The sequence below is a fragment of the Podarcis bocagei genome (assembly GCF_964188305.1).
Source record: "Podarcis bocagei genome assembly, chromosome: 5".
NCBI classification, from domain to species: Eukaryota; Metazoa; Chordata; class Lepidosauria; order Squamata; family Lacertidae; genus Podarcis; species Podarcis bocagei.
The window spans coordinates 36,804,278-36,826,717 of NC_138129.1; the positions used below are offsets into that span (position 1 = coordinate 36,804,278).

The window sequence follows — 22,440 nt, forward strand, 5'->3', positions numbered from 1 at the left end:
TATGCCTGATCTAGGGACTCCCATTTAACCATCCACTGCACTCCTGCCACTAATTTGGTAAGTGCTGCACCCACACTATCTGTCATCCATGTCAATTGTTTTTTTCTTACAAAATACTGTGCTTTGATGCATTTTCCTCCAAACCAGCTTTTATCCAAACTGAGAAAAAGAATGACCTAGCTGTGCTTTCAGCCAGTAATATGTATACAGCTTTTGTTTTTTTAGATTTAACATGTATTCCTCAGGACCTACAAAAACTTGAAATACAAGTTTGAGTGTAACAGACGCACTTTGGGGGGAGGGGTGATACACATACCACTCATTGCAAAAGAAAGGCAATTTGTCTACCCCTTCCTCTCCAACTTGTTTACTTCTTAATGCACAGGAAGCATCCTATGGAGGGAGAGGCACAGGGAGAACAAAGACTAAGAATGCTGGGACTGCCTAAAGCAGTCATTCTGCAAGATTTACTAGTGATGGAATTCCTGCACCTTAGAAACTATGTCAGAAGTGAAGTAGATACAAGACTGGACTTACAGAAGCCACAATGCCACCATTCAGGTAAAGGTAAAGGACCCCTGGATGGTTAAGTCCAGTCAAAGGCGACTATGGGGTTGCGGTGCTCATCTCGCTTTCAGGCCGAGGGAGCTGGTGTTTGTCCACAGACAGCTTTCCTGGTCATGTAGCCAGCATGAGTAAACTGCTTCTGGTGCAACGAAACACTGTGACGGAAACCAGAGAGCACGGAAACACCGTTTACCTTCCCACCACAGCGGTACCTATTTATCTACTTGCACTGGTATGCTTTCAAACTGCTAGGTTGGCAGGAGCTGGAACAGAGCAACAGGAGCTCACTCAGTCATGGCGATTCAAACCGCCGACCTTCTGATCGGCAAGCCCAAGAGGCTCAGTGGTTTAGACCACAGCACCACCTGCGTCCCCTTGCTGCCATTCAAATTAAGGGCCAAAAGCCTGGGTAAAAATAAAAATCTTTGCCTGGTACCTAAAAATAGATAAAGAAGGTACTAGACATGCCTCCCTGGGGAGAGCATTCCACAAGTTGAGGGCCACCACTGAAAAGGCCTGGTCTTGTGTTGCCACCTACCAAAGGATGAGAAGGGAGTCAGCTGTTGATCTCAAGGTCTGGGGTCCATTCATAAAGCAAGAAGTGGCCCTTGAAGTACTGCAATCCTGAGCTGCATAGAGCTTTATAGGTCTAATGGGAGGGGTTCCCCACCCCATGCCAACCGACATGTGTGCTTCAGTCCAAAATTGGACCATAGCAGAGAGCCAATGGGTTAGGGCAGTGGTTCCCAACTGATGGTCCACAGACTCTAGGGGCTCCATGCAAACCACCCAGGAGGTCCTAGGCACCATTCACCTAACAAAAACTACTACAGAGATATAAAATTTTTGAAAAGGAGTCCATGGCTTGGCTTTTGAAAAACAGGGAGTCCGCAGCACTTAGCTAATTGGGAACCACTGGGTTAGTGCCCATGAACATCAGACCCACCCTGCTGGGTCATACCTAAGGCCCATCTAGGCTAGTGTCTTATTCTCATAGTGGCTACATAGCTTCCTATAGATGCCTGCAAGTAGGACAGCAGTGCAGCAATGCTCACAGCATTAGCACCCAAAGGGGGGCTTACTTCTCCCATAGCCACAGCCTTGGATTCAAGCAGAAATCTGGCATGGCTCTTTCTCAGTTGCCCAGCCTGCAGTCTGCTTCCAGCTTCTTACTCACACACCTCAACTCATTTTTCCAACCACCAAACAGCCAAGGGAGGGGGACCCACCCATTTACCCTCTGGCCCTCCTTTGTTACCTTAACAACCCATACTTAGGGGTCAGAGACTCAAACATACTGTCTACCCCCACCCCCATATGATTATGCTGCTGGTGTGCAGCCAATAGACTGTTCGAACTTGGGGAAACAATCTTTTTTAGTAGCCTTTAGTTAAATATATAAAGGAATGTATATCCTACGGTGAAAATATTGTCTTGAAGTTTGTTGTTCCGGCACATTGCAAACATTATCCATTTCTCAATGTGTTCGTACCTGAGCTGGATCCCAGACGTCAGTTTTAAGTTATACGGCTCATTAGCTTCTTAAACCAATCAGACACATTTGTATCCAATATGAAGTTTTGCATACTTTCACAGTGATTAACAAGTACAGTATCAACTCTAAATGAGTAATATCAGCCTCTTTCAGACAATACAACAATGTTCTTTTAAGTATCCTGTCATCTTGTAAACTGTTGTAATCATAAACAGTTCAGTCAATAAATCTGTAAGCTCTTCTGAGCCACTTTGCCAGTTTCAGTAGTGTTCACCATGCAGAGTCAGATAATAGAAATTGCAGTGACTGTTTGACATCTCCCTATCAGTGAGGCTTTGACTTGTTGTTGGGGCATGTGCTATGCCACAGCTTAAAAGAAGGAATTAAATGGCTTGTCAAAATGAATGAAGCAGAAACCCAACTATAGCCTGAGATATGTGAGTTTTTTGAAAAACGATGAACCAAACATTTTTGAAAGTGATGGTGCCAGGCAAGGTTACTGGTCAATCCTGAAAAATACACAAATAAATGTGGGCAGTGCTTTATTAAAGAGCAAGAGGTAGGCAGGGTATTAAGGAAATCCGTAAGCTCCGATTCCCTCCAGTTTAGCCAAATAATTGTCCTTCTGCACCCCTTATAAAACCATCATCAAAGTGGATAATCCCAAAAAGTATGGGGATTGGGTCACTCTACCCCCTGTAATGCAACCATGGACTGGTCTCAAGTACATTTATACATTTAATTTTAACCAAAAGAAATGCAGTTCAGTTAGTACTTGAAGTTCCGGTTGTTTGGTGACCCTTTATCTGCTTCCAACAGGCTACAACAAAATCCTAAGGATTTCAGCAAAGAAGAACAAAATCCTCATGTCTGATGGGCAGTCACCATCTGCAGTCTCAGGATACAAGAAATAAGCCAATAAGACCCTTGCTTAAAGAAGGTCTGTAGCCAGAAAAGTAAATGAGTTAGCATGCAGCTCCTTCCCCACCCCCCACCCATTCACCTCGTTCCAGGAGAAATCTTCTAGATACTCTCTCGCCAAATAAAAGAACCTTTATTCATCTCACACAGCCAGTGCTGTGTTAAGCAACTAATCTACAAGTTGACTTTGCCCACCAATAATCCACATACATTTCCACTCCAGGCATCTCTACGCTGCCAGTTGCCTCACTTCACCTTGACATTGTGTTTTTGTTTGTTCTCATCTCTCTTTGTATTATTTTCCTTTGGACATGAGTACGATCTGTGTCTGCTTTGTTTAAACGTCTTTCGTGGGATTTCCAAAAGAGATGAAGCGGGCTGTAGTTTTAACAGCTGCACAGAAGGGAAAATTCTACCACTTGCAGCTTTCCTTTATCTCTGCAGTGTTCAGATAAGAAAATGTGCATCTACTGCTAGGGATTGATGAATATGTCAATTTCAGTTTCTCTCTGTTCCTCCTTTTTTCCATCCTTCAGTTCTCCACATTTCTGCACCAATTTGCGTTTTTAAAAACAAAAATCTTAACCAAAAAAACTATCAGTATTTTAATGCTTTGTAAAATACACATTTTTACAGAATACTGCTTGTACCCATTTTTACAAGCAATTTCCCAAGTGCATAAACATGCATTTCCGTATGTCATTTTCATGAATATATACAATTGTATGCAAACTTTCCTCCGATATATTCAATTTGGACAGCTTCTTTTAAACCTTAGAACTAACTGCATTGCAAAACTTCCTGTAGAAGTGCATATTTCTAATGATGGATGTTTTGCAGTTTGCACATTGTTCTGGGAAGTGTGGATTCATAGAATCAGAGTTGGAAGGGACCATAAGGATCATCTAGTCCAACCCCCTGCAATTCAGGAATATGCAGCAGTCCCATACAGCGATCAAACCCGCAACCTTGGCATTAACAACACGCTCTAACCAACTGAGCTATTTCCCTGCTGTTTGACTCAAACCAAACTGAATTTTCTCCTCCATCCCTACTTACTAGAGTGCAGTAGAAAGTACAGGATACCTCCCATGATCTGGACATGGCTATCCTGCCCCCTACAAAAATCACACCATTTAAGGTTGGCAGGGGACTTCTGGACTGCAGGAGGCAGAGAAGCTGCTTCACTTTGTTCATTGAAAGGAATAAACAATAATGCTTTACAGATGTCCATGGCTTCTATGAACACATGAAAGTGAGGAAAACCATTGCAACAGCAAGCTCTGTCACAATTTATTTGCATTCATTAGAACACAAAAGAAGAAAACTGTTGGTGACAAGGAAAAAAATAGGTATAAAAGGAGAATTCCTGGGTGTTAAGATCCAAGGTTGGGGCAACTACTCACTGGTGAGAGAACCTCAGCAGAGATTTTAAATCACAAGATATGCACAGAAATATAGACTGTTAGACCTTTAAAATATGCCCCTCTTCCCCTAGTATAGAAAAATACCACAAATTTGGTAAGTTAAAACCAGTTTACTTACAAACTCTCCAAAGGTCAGATTCATGTGCTTTTCCATACAGCTGCACAAGCAGTAAAACTTGGCTTAGTTATAGTGGTGAGAGCTACTAAATTATCAGTATAGGAACTCAATAGTGGCTTGTGAGTGCCATGCAGTCTGAACTTGGAGCAGCCAGCTCAGACGTCTGCAAGAGAGCCCTTCGGCGATTTGAAAAGTGCTATTATGCCTCCCGTTTTCTCTTCTTCAAGCTAAACATATTCATGTACTTCTTTGCAACACAGCAGGAAAGTCTCAAACTGATTGTAAAGGAAGACAGAGCCGAGAGAAAAAGTAAGGTTCCACAAGGTTCCAGGAAATTGCCGCAGCAAGGAAGAAGTGGAAACTGAGCTCTTACATAGCAGCAGCAAATGCAGCCTAATTGCTAGCAGCACCTGTGTTGCAAAATGCTTATTTACTTAAAGGAGCCCACCTTTCCCCAGGAACCTCCTATGGCAGCAGAGTAGGGAAGTCTCAGGTCTTCCTGGCTCTCCTGGAGTCCCTAAGTCAGAGGAAGGAAATGCCACATGCCCGGGCTTTCTGCCAAGCACTGGCCTGACCACCTCATAGCACTATTTCTGGTGCCCTTCCCCGTCAGCTTTGGAGTCCTAGCCTCCATTACCCAATGAAGAGGCATCTGACTCCTGGGCTCTGATACCTCAGTTCTTTGTAAGACTTGCTTCCGCATTCCCAGCTTTCTGCATTCTTCTGAACCTGTTCCAAATTGTTGGTATCTTTCCTAAAATGTGGCACAAAACTTCATGTTACACAAAACTTTTCATCATATCGAAAGTTCATTTTGTAAAACTTGAAAAGCTGAACATTCCTATGCAGGCATCCCAGACTCGGGCCTCCAGCTGTTTTGGGACTACAGTTCCCATCATCCCTGACCACAGTTCCTGTTAGCTAGGGATGATGGGAGTTGTAGTCCCAAAACAGCTGGAGGGCCAAGTTTGGGGGTGCCTGCTATAACACTATAAACTGTGCTCTTAAATGGTATCTCCCCACCTATTTTATACCTCTCACCTTCCTTTTTGGTTATAATTTATGCACCTGCTCCTCTCAATTCATATTATAGAAGTTCTTGTTCTAAACTTCCATGTTTAGTTTGTGGTTGCATATTTTGTGGAAATTTATTGCAGCTGGCATTTACGAGGTGTTAATAAAGTTGTGAATGTGTGACAAATAGTCATACTTCCCTTGAAAGAGCAGGTTCATAGCATGAGGATGTTCCTGCATCCATCTTTCTCGCTAGAGCCCCAGGTAACTTCTGTGGCTAAGGAGTGCCTTCAACCAGCTTTGACTGGTAAGGCAGCTACAGTCATTTCTGGATCAGGATAACCTGTCTGCTGGTAGCCTCCAGGCTGGATTAATACAATGTGCTTTATGTGGGGCTGCCCTTGCAGTTGGTCCAGAAGCTGCAGCTGGTGCAAAATGTGGCAACTTGACTGCTCAGTGGGGCAAGAAATCACCAACACACTACCTCACTGTTGAAATACTTGAAATGTCTGCAAATTAGCAACCAGGTTAAGTTCAAGGTGCTGGTTTTTGCTGCATAAAGTGCTATATATATTGGAACCCAATGACAAATCTAGACAGCATCTTAAAAAGCAGAAACATCACCTTGCCAACAAAGGTCCGTATAGTTAAAGCTATGGTTTTCCCAGTAGTGATGTATGGAAGTGAGAGCTGGACCATAAAGAAGGCTGATCGCCAAAGAATTGATGCTTTTGAATTATGGTGCTGGAGGAGACTCTTGAGAGTCCCATGGACTGCAAGATCAAACCTATCCATTCTTAAGGAAATCAGCCCTGAGTGCTCACTGGAAGGACAGATCCTGAAGCTGAGACTCCAATACTTTGGCCACCTCATGAGAAGAGAAGACTCCCTGGAAAAGACCCTGATGTTGGGAAAGATGGAGGGCACAAGAAGAAGGGGACGACAGAGGACGAGATGATTGGACAGTGTTCTCGAAGCTACCAGCATGAGTTTGACCAAACTGTGGGAGGCAGTGGAAGACAGGAGTGCCTGGCGTGCTCTGGTCCATGGGATCATGAAGAGTCAGACACGACTAAACGACTAAACAACAACATTTTGGAACCAGGAAACCTGAAAGATCATCTCACCCCCTTATGTACCCAATCATTCACTACACAATCAGGTTGAGGGCCTCCTACAGGTACCATCATATCAGGAAGTCTGTTCTGCACAATGTAGGAATTGGGCGCCTACCTTTTGGAATTTCCTCCCCTTGAATATTTAGACAGGAACCATCACTGTTGTCTTTTCAGCACCTATTTAAGGTTGAGATCTTTCCCTGTCTGCATCTGTATTGGTATTGTTCTAAATATGTTTGATCACATTTTGTTTGCTGCCCAGGGCTCCTTTGGGAGGAAGGGTGGGATCTAAATGTAATAAACAAACAAACAAACAAACAAACAAACAAACAAATATTTGTCCTTGCCTTACTCTAGGCAAATCCTAAGACTGTGTATTGCAGAGGGAAGAGTCCCAGCAAGCAATCTGTTCCCTCACAGGCCATGACACATGCTGTATGCAAGGATCATAATGATTAAATATGCATGAATGCCTTACCTTGCCTGCTTATGAATATTTACTGCCTAGGGTATAGACAATTCTGCAGCTACCTTGCCAAAACATTCCCCACGTTTTAACTCTTACAGCTTTCTTGATCTCCTGTGTTAATATATGCTTTTCATCAATTTAATCTCATTAGCCATGGTTCAATCTGCCAGCACTTCTCTTCCTTCTGCAGGTGTTTTTCCTTAGCAATATAAGTCCTTTCTGTCACATAGCTGTAAACTTTCATTGTAGCAGTTCAGTGCCCCTTCTCATCTCCTCAGTAATATGGGTGCAGGTATTTTAGTCCAACTTTGAGAATCAAGCCTTTTAAAAAATGCATTTTCAGGAACTGGATCAATCCTTTGTCAGAGGTGTACCTAGGGTCCCTTGTGCTGCTGGCAAAGAGTTATACTGATCTCTCTCCCCCCCCCCCGCATAACATTCCTTGCATTTAATCTTACCACTACAGTGGGATCACATGGCCACACATATATACGTCATACAATCCATTGTCTCCAGCGGTCTGCCTTTGTAGTGCCTTTCCATTTCTCCTACTGCCCAGCTGCCAGCTCTTGTCTAAACTCATAACCTTATATATAACTGGAGACAGATTTCTGGGGTGATTTTGTCCCCCTTCTTGGACCTGGGCCCCCAGTGGGGGCTGGTTTCGCTAACCCCTAACTGCACCTCTGTTCTTTGTCAATATTGCATCAATAAAAGCTGGCAGAAGCTGACAGCAGAGTCTCAGATGCAAGTCATCATAGAGTGGTTGCAGCAGGAGTCAATGTCTTTCTTTGCACTTAACATTTTCAAAGCAATATGTCTCATTGTCTCTTTAAGGGGGAAACGTAGTTGGAGAGCTTTCATTTTGCTAAATCATGGCATAAAGGCTGCAGTTATTGTTATTTGCATGGATCTTCTGAACTTGGTATTCTTTTAATCTTCCTGTTCACAAAAGCAAAACAAACAAACAAATCAACCCTGTGAACCCAATCTTTTCCATCATTAGTTCAAATCTCATTTTTATTGCAGACTAATGGTGTGGTGGTCATATATGTATTAAACGAAGATAGTTCTGTCCCTGCCTCTGACAAGAGACCTCTAGAAACTAAAGGACAAGCCTGCCAATTTCAGGTTTGCATACATGAATAATACACTAAATAAGAATGCTTATATTTTCCAGTCTCTGATCATCATTTCCTAAAATCCTCTTTTCCAGCTTCCTTCTCAGAGATGGCCTATTTTCCAGCAGTATCTACCTGAAGCTGGCTTGCATTTTAAGCAGTTGAGCCATGTCACTGGTTTTACATCATTAATGGGATTCAAGGAGTCTTCGGCAGACTTGTCAGGTTTCGTTGTCATATTCACAGAGATTAGGAATGGATCATGTGAACCTTTAAGTAAATGCTCATTTCTTCCCAAGAGCTGTAATCCACTACACGGTCCCAATGGGAGGCCACGTGTTCTAGTTCCTTAACGTCCCTGCCTAGAATTCATTCCGATTGTCAAGAAAATATGTGGGCAAAAGCTTTCAACAGGAGCAGCCAATGTGATGCATTCCATGTTTTGATAGATTACTACTCCTGTCATCCCCAACCACTGGTCAAACTGGCTGAGGCTGCTGGAGTTTGGAATTGGACAACATCTGGAGGGCACCATGTTGGCAGCTGCTTTGCACATTATCACATTTCACACATTTCATTAAACTAAATGAAATAAACAGGACATATATGTGCATGGCTATCACAGCACTTTCACAAAAGTTACAGTGCAGGTCAGTCCGATGTATATTACAAGAGAGAGATCTGAATATATGCCAAATATCAGAAATTCAGTGAAGCCAGTGAAACAAACTGGGCAATCCCAAAAATTAGAATCCAGAAGATGAAGATTCTGAATAACTTTGTACATTTGGACTTATATCATTTTCCTTCATAGAAGTCTCTGGCAGCGGTTCTCAAACTCCCCCCCCCCTTGGGGCACACTTTCAGAATAAAACAAGAAGAAACAACTCGTAGCAGTGCTTTATTTAGAACACAGAACACAACTATTTTGTAATATAATCATAGGACATCCAGAAAGTAAACTATAAAACAATGCAGCTACATAAGAACATGAATCCTTCCCAAAATCTAACTATAAATGAGCCTCTTATATATGTACCTTAAGTATGTATTCAAACTCAATGAGAGGTGTGGTGTGAGCTTGCTTTTGCCAGGAAAGCTCATTTCCTCATCAAGACAAAAAGTCTCTTTTCTTATCTTTCATATTCGTCAGAGTTGAAAATCCCTGTTCACCACGATATGCCACGGAGAACTGTAGAACAATAGTCAATGCTCTTGAAGAGAGGCATAGATACTGCTTCTGATTGTATATCCAAATAGAGTTCAGTCCCGTGTTTCATTTTCAAGGTGCAGTCACTCAAAATGCAGAACATTTCCTCCTCCTCATTCAATGTCAGTCCTGAACAGCTGCAATCCGCAAAGGGGTCTCTAACCCAGTCAAAATTTTATGTAGACAACAATTAGAAGTAATGATCACTCTTTCCTACTAGTGTTGCAATATGTTCCTGTATGAGGCCATACAATTCATTACTTGTCTTAAAACTTTTTACCAGTGGGAACATTTCGAGGTTATGTTGCATTGCTCTTCTACTCCAGAGCTGAAGCTTTTTAAAAATGCAGTTTGTCTCATAGCTGTCAACCTTCCCTTTTTTTGTGGGAAATCCCCTTATTCTAGTGCCATTTCCTGCTGCTTCCCGCTGCTATCCCGGATTGTTAGATATCCCGTAGACTGTCCCCGAGACAGGTGAGGCTGCTGATGCCTTATTTTCAAATCTGAATGTTGACAGCTATGGTTTGTCTGTATCTGTGAGAATATTGTCATTGCAGCCCATCCAACCAGGTAAAGATATTGGCCAAATATGCCAGCTTTGCATGCCAGTCATTGTCACCCAGTTGGTGGTACAACGTATTCTCTTCTTGTTCCAAAAACTCTCTTTATTCATTCTTCAGTTCCAACATCTGATTTAAAACTTTTCTGTGGGACAGCCAGTGAACCTCAGAGTGGAGGATTGGGCATTGATACTTTGATTCCATTTCTTTGCAGAGTTGCATGTTTTTAGTGGATTTGCTTTGATGAAATTCAGGGAGCACAGTCTGATCGAGAACCAACTTCACATCAGCTTCAAGGGTCTTAGAGATTAATGACTCTCTGCGTAAAAAAACAGTGAGTTGATATTACATCAGGATTTTTCTGTTTGATGAGTGCCACCAAGCTTTTCACATTGCCTGTCATACATGGCACTTCATCCGTACAAATTCCAATACAAGAATCCCAGGAAATCACCCTCCCCCCCAAAGAAAAACAACAACCCTCAGACATGGTTTAGAAAATATATTGTCCTCTAATGTGTTTTACTTGTTTGTTGTAAAGTAGAAATTGTGTAATTCTTTCATCATTGTGGATGAATCTGACATAGGCAAGCAACTGTGCTTTTCCACTAAAGTCGGTAGCTTCACTAACTTAAATGGCAAATTTAGAATTTTTCTTCGTTTCGGAAACAGGCTTCTCAGTATTAGCTGATATATAACTATTCTTCTGTGAATTATATAATCAGACAAATGTATATCCATAACTTGTCACTCAGCATCACCACCAAACAACATTTTCACAATCAAGCTGCAGGCAGGCTTAATCAATTTTTCAGCTATTGTATGTAGTTTTGTCTGTTAAGCAATCAATTCAGCCGCTTGGTAAGATATAATTTGCATCTTATCTGAGACTCTTAATAGCATTTCAAAATATGACCGTTGGCATTTCTGCTTTTCCAAAGCCTTTCAAAATATTGAACATTATTGTTTGCCAGATTTCCATGTTTGACAACAAGACGTCTTTTCATCTTGTTTGGGGACATATTGGAATTGGAAAAGCTCCTCACCACAGATCAAACACATAGATTGAGGGACATTTTCATCTCCAGTCCATGTGAAACCAAAACTCAGATAGCTATCCACATATTCTTGACTAAACTTTTTTGGGGAGAAGGTTTGCTGGGTCCTGCTACTGGTGTCGAATTAGATGAGTCCTCTCCAGCACTCAGTTCAAACAGCGATTCTAGATTACAACTAGGATTGTCTTCAGTATCACCTGGTGCTCTTGCTCTCAGATTTCCATTTTCGGCAAAATAAATAAATAATGATATTCTACCACGCTACACTGAAATGTTTAAATGTTTCTTTGATTGTCCTTGAATCTTCCCACCACACTTGCCATCCTCTCCTGCTACACCCTTTGAGAACCACTGGTCTATGGACCAGATTTTGCAGCAAGATTTGGGATCTATCAGTAGATTGGTCTTAGGTAGGAATGGCTAACTTGTCTCTGTCACGGGTCGCATTCCCTTGGAGATAAACTGTCAGGGACCACATGCTGCCAGTGGACAGGTTCAAAGCCAATAGTAGAGTCACAGCCACAAGTGGATGGGGTTGCAGCTTTTCTCTCTCTCGCTTTTGGCCATCCCCCTCTTACTCTCTTCTCTTCCCAGCAGGCCGCGGAGGGAAGGAAGTTGACTCTTGCTAGGGGCTGCTTTGCTAACTTACAGAGCGCTTTTTAAATTAGTGAGGGCTGCATGAAATAAGTTTGAGGGCTGCCAAATGCACACCCTGGTCTTAGGCAAACATATAAAATAGATATGAAAAACCACGACTCTGTCAAATGGATAGTCTCCTACTGATGCATATCTGCATGCAAGTGTCTCTTCTTTATAAAGCTTAGATCTTGTATGGCCCAAACCACATTTCTCTTATGGAGAAAAAGAATATGGAGAATATGTTGGTATGAGGTTTCTTCTCTCTCAAATCTATAAGTGAGGGTCATGGCCTCTGGACCCACCTATGGTTTTGAGGGTCCTTTGAACTTGGGAGCAGAAATATTGCTGTCCCTGTCTTCTGTCCCAGAGAGAAAAGACTTCCAAGTTATTTCAATATATTCTCATATCTTGATTGATAATCATTACTATTCATTCTTCAAAGACTTGAACCTGTTACTATCTCTGCAGCTCTTTGGACTAGTTCACATAAAAAGTTTGTATTTGAATACAAGTAGACCTTGGTTCTCTTTGGGCACATTGCAGATAGTAAAATATGCCCACACATAGTCCATACATGAATCAAGAAATCATTGAAATTTCTCATGTACAGTGGTACCTCGGGTTACAGACACTTCAGGTTACAGACTCCGCTACCCCAGAAATAGTACCTCGGGTTAAGAACTTTGCTTCAGGATGAGAACAGAAATCGAGCAGCAGCGGCACAGCAGCAGTGGGAGGCCCCATTAGCTAAAGTGGTGCTTCAGGTTAAGAACAGTTTCAGGTTAAGAACGGACCTCCAGAACAAATTAAGTTCTTAACCCGAGGTACCACTGTATATAGGGGAGAACCCTGCAATAACCCCTGGTTGCCTCTTCAAGGAGTCACCACTTTCCCATTCCCATGAACTGCATATATTGAAGCCAGTGACGAAGTGGAGAAATTTCAATATCTGTTCAGCCCTTCCAAATGAGCTGTTCCAGTTGGCAGAGAATAGAAACACTGAAGGATTGAAGGCAAACTATGGTTCTAATTTGCCAATTGATTTTTTTTTTTTATTGCTGCAAAATAATTGCTAGTCTTTCAAGAAGAGCAAACCAAAGCAAGGGTTTGAAATGGAGCTGAGAAGATAAAAAGCGGCTGAAAATACATCAATTAGCTATTCCATTTTATTAGGAGAAAGTGTTTTATATGTAATCAATTGTTAATTTGCAACCAACACCCACTTGTATTGCTGAAACTATTTATTCCATAGCACTGTAATAGGATGAATGTTAAGTTCTATCCCCTCCAATGAGTAGCAGTATATGGCTCCTCTTATGCTGAAGAACAAACATTTAGAAGTGGCAGGGGTTTTTTTTTGGTGCTGTTTGTTTGTAATTTCCTCTGAGTTATTTTGTTGGTTTCAAAGTATTTTCAAGCTGCAGTGTCTGAACCTGACAGCTGCTTCTTGCAGTAGAACATGCATGTCCTAAGGCAGTGTTTTTCAAAACTTTCTACCTTTTGGGAACCCATGTGCCACTCTCAGCAAAAGAACCCATCCAAGTCTGCCATGCAATCCCTGCATGTTGCAATAGACTGTAGGGCAGATATTCACCGGGGGGGGGGGGTTCACATGCCAGCAGTGGGTGTAGCCACCTGTCCTGTTCTTACTGGGCTCCTGAGTAAACATGGCCAGGTTTGTCATAGACAGGAGATCTAATAGTAGGCAAGTGACTGGGACATAGACATTGTTCCAGTAGCTCTTCCAGGCCAGCACCTTGGGGAGGGGGTTGAGCTAGAGCTGCTGGAACTACCACCCAACTTCATCTGGTTCCTATCAACACCCATCTCTCCAGGGGTCTCTCTGAGAGGAGGGTCTTATTTTTGAAACCTCTACTCCTGGTGAATCCTTGTTTGTAGTTGGGCACTTCCTCACTTCCTATGTTGGCAAATAAGACTCTTGGACTTTGGGTATGGACAGCCACATTTCAGGCTCATTGCAGGCACATCTTGCTGCTTCATCCCCAGATGTAACCTGATCCAGGGCTTGGTGCAAGGTTGGGAGCACCTAGTGCACTTCTGAGGATGTAAAATCACCCCGCAGTCTCACATGCACACAGATGCATACAGGCCCCATCCCTAGCTGCTAGATGCTCAACAAAATATCAGCCTGGGGAATGAGGAGGGCCTCCATCCATCCCAAAACTTTGCCTGCTTTTATGTTTATCTTTTTGCCGCTAACACCATCACCAGTGAGGTTTCTGAGGTAAAATAAAATAAAATGCAACTGGGCATTCAGAAGAGTCTCCCACACCACCCTGCTGCCGTTGGCCCACTGCCTTAAAGGAGAAGTGCAAGCTGTTTAAAGTAGTGCTTTTGCAAAGCATGTCAAGGCAGCCTGCAGTGCTAAGCAGGATTCCTTCCCCATCAGTCAGTGCAACAGGAGGGCAATCCTGCTTGATCCAGGTGTGTGAGACAGCTCTCTGCAGGGAGCTCTCTCGTGCACCTGAAGCTGCTCAATTTGGCTGAGCATGTAGTAGATAGGAGAAGAAGAAGAAGAGTTTGGATTTGATATCCCGCTTTATCACTACCCTAAGGAGTCTCAAAGCAGCTAACATTCTCCTTTCCCTTCCTCCCCCACAACAAACACTCTGTGAGGTGAGTGGGGCTGAGAGACTTCAAAGAAGTGTGACTAGCCCAAGGTCACCCAGCAGCTGCATGTGGAGGAGCGGGGAATCGAACCCGGTTCACCAGATTACGAGTCCACCGCTCTTAACCACTACACCACACTGGCTCTCTTTGAAAGGAAAGGGAGGACCCCCTCCCTTTAGCAGTGCCTGCTGCCTACTTAAGTCCTGGCTTTGGAACTCCAAAGCACCAAATCCCACCCCCACCCCTGCACTGCAGAACACAAGGGCGGCAGTGCAGTTGGACTCACATCTTGTTGGTGGGCTTCTATACACATCTGTTAGGCCACTGTGAGAACAGTATGCTGAACTTTGTGGCCCTTTATAGTCCAATATAGCAGGGCTCTTCTTACCCTCTTATGAACCACAATTAAGCAAAGTCTTACACTTTGCTGTCAAAACGCACACTTCATAGTATGAACAAATTTATTCTCCAAGTGTATTGATGATCAGGTCAAAATGGTTTGTTCCAATTGCATCTACATATATCAAGGAACTCTCCTCTGATGAAAGACAATAATTTGAAGAAGGAAAAAAAAAAATCCTTCCAGAACCAGGAAACATTGGCTTTTGGGCTGATGATTATGCCACAGAACCAAACAGTAATCCTACTTGCTCAAAAATAAAAATAAAAATAAAAAAATCATGAAGGAAACAGGGTGACAATTCCCACGGCTCTCAAATGTTTATCATGCAACGTTTATTTTGCTTTCCTACCTGTTATTATCAAGCTTGAAAATGAATAAGCTACTTGAATACAGCTCTTAGTACTTTTATTGCTATCTAGGGTGAAATGAAATAAATAATAATAAGAATAACAACAACGGCATTTTAATCATGTACCTTTATAGGAAATTGTGTGACTGGGATAATTGATACCAAGAGGAATAACTATAGAACATAGCTAGCAACATTCCATTACTTTAATGATTTTTACATTTTCAACTGCAGTGAAAATGGCTTTTGTATTAAACAACCTTGAAATATATATTCACTGCTCTTTTCTGAACTATTACCAATTCTGACAGTAAGAGCTGTTTGACAGTGAAATGGACTCTCTCGGAAGGTGGTGAACTCTCCTCCCTTGGAGGTTTTTAAGCAGAGTTTGGATGGTCATCTGTCATGGATGCTTTACCCTCAGGGCCACTTCTAGCACTACAATTCTATGATTCTATGTCCCACTCAACATATCTTCATGCATTCTAGTTACCATGTGCATGTCTGCAGCAATTACAGATGACACACTCAGGGTAACCCATCACAATATGGGTCAAATACCAACAGTTTGTGGATCAGAACATTTTGGGAGGCCCAGCTTTTCTGAAACTTGCACCACTGTGACACCATAAGATGCAAGTTTCTTCTATTTCTCCATAGCTATTAATGGTAGATAAATGAGTCCTCTTGTCATTTGCATTTAATTACTTTACATCTGAGCAGGGGAGTACCTAGGGGTTGGCCAACTTGACCCCCACCAAGGGTCCAGGCCCGGGGGGGGGGGGCGCACACAAAAATTGTGCCTCTCCACTCTGGCTTGGAGTAGGAAGGAGCCTACCAGTCCCTCCACATACTCTGTGAGCTGCTCCTCTGCTCCTCTGAGTGGCTGTGCAAGGCACACAGAAAGAATACAGTTGCTGGTGTGGGCCACTGGAAGACACTACATTGACTAGGCTAGAGCATGAATCTTTAACCTAGACATGCTGGTTATCTATCAACTATCTATCTATCTATCTATCTATCTATCTATCTATCTATCTATCTATCTATCTGTCTGTCTGTCTGTCTGTCTGTCTATCTATCTATCTATCTATCTATCTATCTATCTATCATCTATCTATCTATCTATCTATCATCTACCTATCTTTCTTAATCTGCATTAGTGGTACAATAGTGGTACAACGCAGAATATAAGTTTACTATTTCAGTGAGAATTAGGCCTTCACAGTCCATGTAACAGTAATGTAAAGCAAACTGCTGGTATCGCCATATGATGAGGTACTAAGAGACTTGTGTCTATCCTAGTCTACCTGGTGAGTTTTTAAGAAAAAAAAGATGACATTTGAACCTCTCTCTTAAGTCACTACTTACTCTCAGTTTAGATCTTATTATGAAATTGTTCAGTCTTACTAACGCTGTTCTTCTCTGCTAACATGATGGAATATGACCTTAGTTTCCACCTTGTCCTTAGTCTGTGAGCAGTGTGGCATATGTATCATTGTTGAGTTCCTTCAGACCAGTTAATTCTATTAATAATTCAGTGTTTAATCATTCAATTAAATGCATCATTGTCCTCATCTAGAGGGCAAAACATAGAATATTATCCAATTCAATTAGCATCCCAGAATATTCCTTGATAAAGGGTTTGTTGTTGTTGTTTTTTGAAGGATAAGATTTAAAGAATATATAGGCAGAAGGCTCCAAGAATATCCCCACACTTTGTAACACATAGTCATTATTTGGAAGAGCAATTATCTACTTCATTTGCTAAGCCCTTTATTGAAGTTCAGAGTTCCACTGTTGTCGCTGGGACACTTACCAGTGGGGGCCAGCCCAGAAGTGGATTAATAAATTGTTTCTTCCTGCTACTGTGGAACTAGATAAAGGGAAGGTTCAGTGAACTATAGTTACCGTAGAGGTATTGCACCATCACAAGAGGGAGGTCAAATGGTCATGAGCTGGTCTTTTGGGATGTGGCCTTCACTGCAAGAAACATGTTCTTAAATACAAAGCTTGGAGGATAACCCTTGGGAGCTCTTTCAGTATTCTGGCTGTTCTAACGCAATTCAGCACAGAAAAGCAGCTCAAAAGTACATTGATTAAATTATTAATGTTTACTTGATGCAGCCCATTGAATAATTAGGAAAGGAATGCTTTGCTTATTTTCAGAGATACTGTCAGATTTTTTTTAAACTGTGCTCTAGTACAGTGAAGAGCCCATTAGTAGAGAAAGATGAGAGAGCATGTTTGTTGCCCTGATAGCTTTTCAGTCAAGCATCTCCAGGGCTGAATTGGAATACCTAAGTAGTTAACACAAGCACTTGGCAGGAATTAACCCCTTCAAGCCAAAATTCCTGCTGATGGGCATTGCTTCCATCCAGGTCCCAGCAGAAGGGGAGAGGAAAGGCAATATGGAACCTGGTTGCTGCATTGGAGACAGGTGATCTAGAGAAGGGGTGGGCAACCCATGACCCTCCAGATGCTGCCAGACCTCACCTCCCACCACCCCTGATCAATCAGCGTGCTGCTTGGGGCTGATTGATATTGGGAGTCCAATAATAACTGGAAGGCACCAGGTTCCTCTCCCTTGAACCTCAACCCTACTATGGCAAGCTTCCAGTTTCCAGTAGTTACTGCACATATACCTTTACTGTTAAAGTAGCTACATATAAGTATGACTTGTCTTCTTGTGCCATTAATAACTGTGAAGAAGAAAGAATTTCAATGGGTGCAGCATCTCCCCCTGCCTTAGATTACAAAAAACGCATCTACTCCAATTCCCTCTTTCAAAGAACAGTTGACAATTCAGGGTGATATCTAATATTAGTCATAAGCTGAGCATACCTACTGCAATAAAGAGGTCTGCACTGAGCATTACTCAATTGGATATCAGCCACATAACACAGGCCTTCCATGCATTTAATCACCAGTTTTTGCATCATTTTGTAAGTACAAATGCCTCCACCTCTGTAAACTTGCCTCCTTAATACAGCCTCCAGCCATGTACTCCTTTCCAATGAGTGTATACACTGTCACCTGGAGTGCTCACCAAATGGCTCATCTTCCAGAGGATTTTTTTTCTTTATCTGTAGGTGCATCTACTGGGAAGAAGCATGGAGGGAGCATAATAGTAACAATAAACTTCTAACTGCTTTCAGTGATCTTTTGTTGCACCGTAATCCATCTTCATCTCTGGTTAATCTGCCACATCTCTTTTGGCTGCGTACTTAATGTGAAATAATGCTGGAGAAGTCCACATTTGGCCCACGTTGCATTTGAGCAGAGTGTTTGAATCCTGTTCCATTGCTGCCTGCCCTCCTCATTTCTTTCATAGCTACGTGGTGGGATCTCCTTTTGGTGTCCACACAAGCCATCTGTGGAGTAACAGTCCATTTTTGCAGGGATTGCTAACATCAATGTGCCTATTTGCTACAGTGACCTCCTAAGTGGGAAACAACTGTAAGGTCTCCAGCAATGACTTTCACCTGTTTCTGCCACATACAGTCTATGGCTAGCAATACCCTCAGCACATTTTTGAAAGATAATGGCCTGAGCACTTAGGTCCAGATCATGGCCTCAGACATTGGTTTCATGCAGATGCTAAGACCTGTTTGTGTCAACTGAGAAGTAGCTCTGCAATGAGAGATGTCTCCTTAATTTGGTTCTCAAAAACATGCCCTATTTACAATTTGGTATAAAAATAACCAAGCACTTGACAGATATTTTCTAGACTGCTGCCACAACAAAAATGTGTTTCATGCCTGTAAAGCAACAATGTCAAAGCAGTATTGTCGCTTCTGTTATTTGTTATCAGCATAATAGCAAAAGAACTCCTTTGGAACAAATAGAATATAATATGCATTTCCAGAGTTTTTTTATGGTTATAAATTGCCATTCTGTGCTGGAGTCACTTGCAGTCATTAGCAAATAATGACAATATAATGATAATCTTCAATGCTCATGAATCTCGCACCAACCTTTCTGCTGAGCTTATAATTAAGATGTCAGAATTAATTTGTCTTGGAAAGCTGAGGCTTTTTTTTTTGTTTTTAAGAGGGGGGAGCCAAGATTGATTCCAGCTTCATGTACAGATAACAGTCTGACTCTTCTGTATTGGCTGCAAGGATTCTCCATAGTGTGAAGAACAGTGCACTGGAGTGGAAATGAAGCTCTCTTCTCTACGTTGATAGATGTAGATGTCAATTTTTGTAAGTATAAGACGTAAGGAAGAAAATAAATCTGCTTTGCTTAAAAAGAAAACATACTTTTGCAAGCAGATAATCAGGGATACCAAGAAGCTTCTTGCTTCATCAGCTGATGCATATGTTTGTGGCAGGGTAATGCTGTATTGTCTCCTGGGTTTAGTCTTCTGTAAATAATTCCATGTCCTATATTTCTTTCTCTCTAAGATACACGCTACTGTACAGAATATTGAGAATTATAAGAGAATCTAGGTTCTGAACATATACAACAAAAACCAGAATAACATCAACAGAAATACCCAAGCTCCGTGCTTAACTATCCTAGCTGCTTATGCCTGGCTTCTTAACTGACCAGTTTTACAATCCATCTTCTGTTATTTTATTATGGTTGATTCTTAGGTATTGCAGATGAGCTCATCCATCAAACCAATTGCCTTGAAAATTAAACATTTTTAAAGTGCTGCTTTACAATTTGCAAAATATATCAGAATGTGGCAGTGGGTATTATGGGACAAGTAAACTTCACTTAGCTTGTATTGCCCAATATAAAGAAGTTGATTGTTAAATGGGAAGGCTGTGAGGCAGGTTGGGTGAGATTATTTGATTGCAAAAATCTCAAAAAATAGGAATGATAAATTCAGAGGAGGGAGAAGTTTTTCCGCTTTCTATCAATTCAGTGTTCATCTTATTTTGAAAAAAACGAGAAATTCTGTGACTCTCAGATGGCTACCTGAATTGCTGCACATATGAATTTCTTACCCATTGCCTGGTTGTATGCACCCATCACAACCACCAAATATAAATTATAATTTTTGTCTCTCACGCTAATCTTCACCACCTTTTTTTGTCAAAAAACAACAACATAGTTCCCCTCCCCCCGCAAGTCACATATGTAGGCTTAAAAATTTAACAGCTGCACATGCTGCACATGTGAGAGTTGGCATATGCAGGAATTCATAGTGGGCAGCAGGAACCTAGTGGTCATATAAATCAGACAAAAGTCAATTTTGTTGGAGACTCTGGTCCAAATGGAAAGCAGATCGCACACTTTCTATAGACAGCACAATATTCCATCTTCCCAATGTTTGTTACCTGTTAAATTTCAAATATTATGTGATTATTCAAATGGTCTAAAAGCCACTTCTGGAAAACCAGCAGAATCTTGTGGAAGTTTAGTGCTCATGTCCCTGTTATTTGCTTCCAGGAAAAAAAATCTGTTAGCAATTCAGTTAACTTAGAAAATCATGGGCCTTTTGCATTGTAATTTCACATGACAAAATTTGGGGTGGTATTCTTCCACACAGCTTTTTCCCACTATTTGAAATTTAGAATGGTGATCAAAGGGCCACAGTTCTATAACTGCAGGTAATGCAGTGTAAAAGGAATCTTTGAATTCTTATGTTTTACTGTTAATCTGCTTTATTGTAGGTATTTTAAATTTGTTTTTAGTTTTGTTGTATGCTGCTCTGAGAAGTTGTTTTTACAGAGTCTCAAAGAGGTGCTCTCCCAAGCCCCACATTCTCAGCATGTTCACATTGTTCTCTCAGTGACAACTATGCTGACTTGGTCATGTCCACAGAATGGAAGATGGCAGGGTCTCCAAGGATGTTCTCTACGGGTAGCTGGCTTCCGGCACCAGGCCAGTTGGCAGACCGACTCTGTGTTCCAAAGATGTCTGCAAATGAGACACGAGGGCTGGCAACATCAAAGCCACCATGTGGGAATGTCTTGCGGATGACCTCAGTGCCTGGAGACTGAAAGTCAGGTTTGTCTTCACCCCTGAAGGTGCACTCTTCCATTGTCTCCTGAGAAAGACAGATGCCACCACCACCACCAACTCTGTAAACATGTAATGGGGTAAAGGTAAAGGGACCCCTGACCATTAGGTCCAGTCGTGACCGACTCTGGGGTTGCGGAGCTCATCTCGCTTTATTGGCCGAGGGAGCCGGCGTACAGCTTCCGGGTCATGTGGCCAGCATGACTAAGCCACTTCTGGCGAACCAGAGCAGCGCATGGAAACACCTATAATGGGGTAGATTACTTGTAAAAGAGACTTTCTCTCTCTCCAACTTCTGAATACTGGCTTAGCTTTCCTTCTGTTTCATTAATTTGTTCCTTACAAATAATGATGCTTGCTTTTTTGAAATATACATCATTGTCATTATGACACTTCTTGCATATTACTTTTGAAAACACACTTTCCATTGCACGTCATAGTCTCTAACAAAAAACCGCCACAGTCCACATTGTCACAGATGTGGCTGTCAACCATTTTTCTCCAGATGGAACTGCACTGGCCCTATAAAACTCAGCATTATCAAGCTTAAAACACATTATTCCCTCTAGTGGATTCCAAATGCTGAAAAGCTTGTAGCAAAATTAATTAAAACAAATTATGTTTGTGGAGTAGTCAAGGATGTATACTCTCCCACCCACCCCCTTTAACAGTCAACTCACACTTAGAGATGATTCATATCTTTCCCCATTGCAGCCATATGTCTGGAGCACAACTCATTAGTACCATATGGCCAGGGGCTCCTATCGTTATAGCTGGTAACTGAGCAACATTGGGATTCAGAGCTGGGCACAATCAGGTGATACACCATCCGGATTTCTGGGTGATGCTTGTGTGAGTAAAGGTTCCCACACAGTCAATATGACCATGTGGTTAAGCTTCAGTCACTCCATAATTGCAATCATGTGGTTGAATTGATGTCTCCCTCCCCTCCTGCAAATTAGCTTCCTTTCTTGAGCAATAAAGAAACACCATACTTTAAAAGTTCCTGTTGTATGTGTCATTCAGGAATTCCTGTCCATATATATATTTTTACCTCCAGCCCATTCTGAGATTTGAACCTCTGATTCAAACACTGAGCTCTGCAACTGTTCTTACTTTAGCATTACTGGAAAGCAGAACAGCTTCCTTCTAGAACTGCTTAAATGTTGCAAGAATAAGATTTCAGAGGAACTTTACTGTGTGTTCTTTTTTTTTTTAAAAAAAAATACTTAATATCACAGAGTTCAAGATACCATTTTCTCTCTGGTTTCATGAGGTGTGCTAGGATTACTACAGCTAGGAGTCCAGGCACCTACTCAGGTTTTGTGTTTCCTTTGGAAATGAGACACAGCAGAGACTGT

At 41.8% G+C, this 22,440-nt stretch overlaps 1 long non-coding RNA gene across 1 annotated transcript in view; it reads left to right on the forward strand.

Annotated features, from left to right (window-relative positions):
- LOC308587554 overlaps window positions 1-21,193 on the forward strand; it is a 37,709-nt gene extending 16,516 nt beyond the window's left edge. Inside the window, exons 2-3 of the long non-coding RNA XR_014008444.1 lie at window positions 19,155-19,308; window positions 20,850-21,193. This is a non-coding gene — a long non-coding RNA (uncharacterized lncRNA). The remainder of the gene's footprint in view (window positions 1-19,154; window positions 19,309-20,849) is intronic.
- The last annotated feature ends 1,247 nt before the right edge of the window (window positions 21,194-22,440 follow it).